Source organism: Schistocerca cancellata, unplaced genomic scaffold (genome assembly GCF_023864275.1).
Source record: "Schistocerca cancellata isolate TAMUIC-IGC-003103 unplaced genomic scaffold, iqSchCanc2.1 HiC_scaffold_1071, whole genome shotgun sequence".
Classification (NCBI taxonomy): Eukaryota; Metazoa; Arthropoda; class Insecta; order Orthoptera; family Acrididae; genus Schistocerca; species Schistocerca cancellata.
The window spans coordinates 10,001-15,000 of NW_026047070.1; the positions used below are offsets into that span (position 1 = coordinate 10,001).

A 5,000-nucleotide genomic window follows, 5' to 3' on the forward strand; every position below is an offset into this window, starting at 1 on the left:
GCACTCTAATTTGTTCAAAGTAAACGTGCCGGCCCACCCAGACACTCAATAAAGAGCACCTTGGTAGGATTTCAACGGGGTCCGCCTCGGGACGCACGAACACGCACGAGGCGGTCGCACGCCTTCGGCTCGCCCCACCGGCAGGACGTCCCACGATACATGCCAGTTAAACACCGACGGGCGGTGAACCAACAGCGTGGGACACAAATCCAACTACGAGCTTTTTAACCGCAACAACTTTAATATACGCTATTGGAGCTGGAATTACCGCGGCTGCTGGCACCAGACTTGCCCTCCAATAGATACTCGTTAAAGGATTTAAAGTGTACTCATTCCGATTACGGGGCCTCGGATGAGTCCCGTATCGTTATTTTTCGTCACTACCTCCCCGTGCCGGGAGTGGGTAATTTGCGCGCCTGCTGCCTTCCTTGGATGTGGTAGCCGTTTCTCAGGCTCCCTCTCCGGAATCGAACCCTGATTCCCCGTTACCCGTTACAACCATGGTAGGCGCAGAACCTACCATCGACAGTTGATAAGGCAGACATTTGAAAGATGCGTCGCCGGTACGAGGACCGTGCGATCAGCCCAAAGTTATTCAGAGTCACCAAGGCAAACGGACCGGACGAGCCGACCGATTGGTTTTGATCTAATAAAAGCGTCCCTTCCATCTCTGGTCGGGACTCTGTTTGCATGTATTAGCTCTAGAATTACCACAGTTATCCAAGTAACGTGGGTACGATCTAAGGAACCATAACTGATTTAATGAGCCATTCGCGGTTTCACCTTAATGCGGCTTGTACTGAGACATGCATGGCTTAATCTTTGAGACAAGCATATGACTACTGGCAGGATCAACCAGGGAGCTGCGTCAACTAGAGCTGAGCAGCCGGCCGCCCGGGAGTGTGTCCCGGGGGCCCGCGCGAACACGCAAGCGTCCGCTCAATTATTCTGCAAACAGGAGGAGGCTGGGCTCCCCTGCACAATACACCTCGAAACCCTCTCAGGTCCCGGCGGCGCGCAGCGCCGTCCTAAGTACTTGGTCGGGTTCGAGAGAGGCGCAATCGCCCGGAGTTAGGCGAGTAGACGCTTTAGGTGCGACCACCCGTGCTCCCAACTGAGCTTGCCGCTGCCGACAGAGGCCCGGGAGCGTGCTGTCGTGGCATTGCCGGCGGGAGACAACACGCGCCACCTACGGTGACCGGCAGCTCCAACGCCAGCGCCACAGAAGGGCAAAGGCCCCACGTGGGTGCCGAAGCGAACTCTCCCAGCACAGCGCACGTGCCAACACGTCCGCACAACTGCGATACAAACCACCAGCGAGAACCGCTGGGGCGACCGAGCAGCAGACGGCGTCGCGGCGCCGAGTGCCGGGCGGCGGCGCATCCTCAACGCACACAGTCCTCAATCGGACCAGCACACTGCAGATGTCCACCGCGCTTCGCACCGGGTCCGCGAGGACCCACTTTGGCTGCACGGCGCCGCGCGCAGGGTGCCCCGGCGCGCAGCTGCGCCGCCTGCCGCGTCCGTCGGCCGGCGCGCCTGCCACTGGGCGCCCCCACCAGCCGGCTGTAGCGCGTGCGCCCACGCACCGCGCGGCCAGCACGCCGGGCGGCCCCCCCTCACCGGCCGGGGACAGTCCCACCCACCCACAGCCGCGTATCGCTTCACACCCAGATTCACATTCACGTTCGTTGGTATGGTGGGGACCGCTTCGTAGCTGTACCGATCGTTGCCCTCACAGATGTACCTCCAGCAAGATCAACCGCACCACAACGGGTTACCAGTTGTTCATTTGCGTAACGTCACCAGTAAACGTACACGTCCATCCCCGTTTGCAAAGTCAACTATTATTGCATGCCTGCCTGTCAGGTGTCAAGACACACTACATTCGCTCACATCCACGCAACAAAATGTGCCCGACTAGAGGGCACGTGGAAGGTGCCCCCGTACATATGCGATCTCCATTGCGCGACCAACTGTCAACCGGCCTCTGTAGCATGTCGCAGATGTGGAACGCGGGGCACCGTGCTATCACATTGTGTGAGAAGAGACTACTACGTCTGCATACACGCGCCACTACATGAACAGACGGCTCATGCTGATCGCCATCCACTGCGTCCATTACTCCCACACGTCTCTATGGCGTACCACACTGCAATGCAGCTGTTATGGGGAGATGACACATAGCTGTGTACACAACATTCTGAGCCGGTTGCGGTTGGACAACAATACATTAATGTAACGTGTCATATGCCAATTACAGAGCAGGGTAAGGCACAACGTGGGTTAGGTTAAGGCACAACGTGGGTTAGGTTAAGGCACAACGTGGGTTAGGTTAAGGCACAACGTGGGTTAGGTTAAGGCACAACGTGGGTTAGGTTAAGGCACAACGTGGGTTAGGTTAAGGCACAACGTGGGTTAGGTTAAGGCACAACGTGGGTTAGGTTAAGGCACAACGTGGGTTAGGTTAAGCCACAACGTGGGTTAGGTTAAGCCACAACGTGGGTTAGGTTAAGCCACAACGTGGGTTAGGTTAAGCCACAACGTGGGTTAGGTTAAGCCACAACGTGGGTTAGGTTAAGCCACAACGTGGGTTAGGTTAAGCCACAACGTGGGTTAGGTTAAGGCACAACGTGGGTTAGGTTAAGGCACAACGTGGGTTAGGTTAAGGCACAACGTGGGTTAGGTTAAGGCACAACGTGGGTTAGGTTAAGGCACAACGTGGGTTAGGTTAAGCCACAACGTGGGTTAGGTTAAGCCACAACGTGGGTTAGGTTAAGCCACAACGTGGGTTAGGTTAAGCCACAACGTGGGTTAGGTTAAGCCACAACGTGGGTTAGGTTAAGCCACAACGTGGGTTAGGTTAAGCCACAACGTGGGTTAGGTTAAGCCACAACGTGGGTTAGGTTAAGCCACAACGTGGGTTAGGTTAAGCCACAACGTGGGTTAGGTTAAGCCACAACGTGGGTTAGGTTAAGCCACAACGTGGGTTAGGTTAAGCCACAACGTGGGTTAGGTTAAGCCACAACGTGGGTTAGGTTAAGCCACAACGTGGGTTAGGTTAAGCCACAACGTGGGTTAGGTTAAGCCACAACGTGGGTTAGGTTAAGCCACAACGTGGGTTAGGTTAAGCCACAACGTGGGTTAGGTTAAGGCACAACGTGGGTTAGGTTAAGGCACAACGTGGGTTAGGTTAAGGCACAACATGGGGGTAGATTGCGGTACAAATTGCGTTACATTGCGGTGCAAATTGCGTTACATTGCGGTGCAAATTGCGTTACATTGCGGTGCAAATTGCGTTACATTGCGGTGCAAATTGCGTTACATTGCGGTGCAAATTGAGTTACATTGCGGTGCAAATTGAGTTACATTGCGGTGCAAATTGAGTTACATTGCGGTGCAAATTGAGTTACATTGCGGTGCAAATTGAGTTACATTGCGGTGCAAATTGAGTTACATTGCGGTGCAAATTGAGGTAGGTTAAGGTGCAACACAGGTTAGGTTAAGGTGACATAGGTTAGGTTAAGGTGACATAGGTTAGGTTAAGGTGACATAGGTTAGGTTAAGGTGACATAGGTTAGGTTAAGGTGACATAGGTTAGGTTAAGGTGACATAGGTTAGGTTAAGGTGACATAGGTTAGGTTAAGGTGACATAGGTTAGGTTAAGGTGACATAGGTTAGGTTAAGGTGACATAGGTTAGGTTAAGGTGACATAGGTTAGGTTAAGGTACAAACTGGGTTGTGTTATGGTACACATTGCGTTGTAGTACAGTACACGTTAGGTTTGGGTACGGTACACAATGTGGTATGGGATGGCGTGTTGTGGGGGGGGGGGGGGGGTGAGGTTCGTTGATATCGACCGTAGGACGTGGATGCCCGAGGCAGCGTCAGTGTGTCAAAGGAGTTATGTCACGTCGGGATGCGCTTTCCGCCAGTGAGAGGGGGGGGCGAGCCGTGTCTGTGGTTGCGGCAGACCTGTGTGTTTCATTCCTGCCAGTGTGTTTGTGCTGTAAGACGAGGCAGTGTGGTGATGTTGGGTGCACCCCTGTGTAGGACATGTGTGGGTGTTGGTGGCTTATCTGAGCAATTGTGGTTGTCGGACGAGTGGGATATTCTGTTTTATGATTGGACCTCCTGGCCTGGTTATCATAGTCTGGTTGGTGTACTGTGGCGGATAGGATGCACCGGACGTTGGTCCATGCCGGTGCTTAATTATTGTATCTGTGTTTGTTACAGGCAGAGAGTAGTGTGTGATAGAGTGTGTGGGTGATAGAGTGTGCGGGTGACGTGTGGTTCGTTTTGTTTGCACAGACGTTCAGCATGTATAGGGGCATTTGCGTATTTGATCTATCTATGTGGGCCTGCATAGTTTACTGAGCAGTGCTGCGAGGTGACTGAACTACGAGCGACGTACTCATTTACAGCGGAATGGTTGCCTTCTACCAAAGATGGAGTATCGACTCTACGACAGCGTTGGCACCGCAGGAAGCGGTGTCGTACAATGGCCCCCACACCGTCATCGTTGTGCGGGGTAGGGACCGTATATATTCTGCGAGGAGCCCTGTTTGCCACAGGGCGTGGGGTCTCGCGTCCTGCGGTTCAGTGCCCCCAGGGAAGCGCGCGGAGGTGGTGCTGCTGCTGCTGTAGCAAGCGACCTACTTAGAGCATGTATAGGGACAGCGGGAATATGGCATATTGGATATAACTCTTCATGAAACGCAAGATATAGGGGTGGATTGCACGATAGGAGTGCGGGAAGAGTCCGCCATTCATCCGCTGGAGTTGCGATTTGGGCGGTTGGAGTGGGGCACGTGCGGGTGCGGGTGGAGCGATTGTCGGTCGACGACTTCGTGCGGCGCAGGCACTGGCGTTGGGGCTCCTGTGGTGGACAGATGATGCAGGCTGTGTGGGTGGCGTCGAAAAATGGGCACTGTGGGACCTAGCGATGTTGTAGTCGGCGTGGCGTCGCCTAGATGGCGGTATCGTCGGTGCAGCAGGTC

At 54.3% G+C, this 5,000-nt stretch overlaps 1 non-coding gene across 1 annotated transcript in view; it reads right to left on the reverse strand.

The window, feature by feature from the left end:
* LOC126151578 (small subunit ribosomal RNA) overlaps window positions 1-862 on the reverse strand; it is a 1,909-nt gene extending 1,047 nt beyond the window's left edge. Inside the window, exon 1 of the ribosomal RNA XR_007532032.1 lies at window positions 1-862. This exon is cut by the window's left edge and continues 1,047 nt beyond it. This is a non-coding gene — a ribosomal RNA (small subunit ribosomal RNA).
* Window positions 863-5,000: the final 4,138 nt, after the last annotated feature.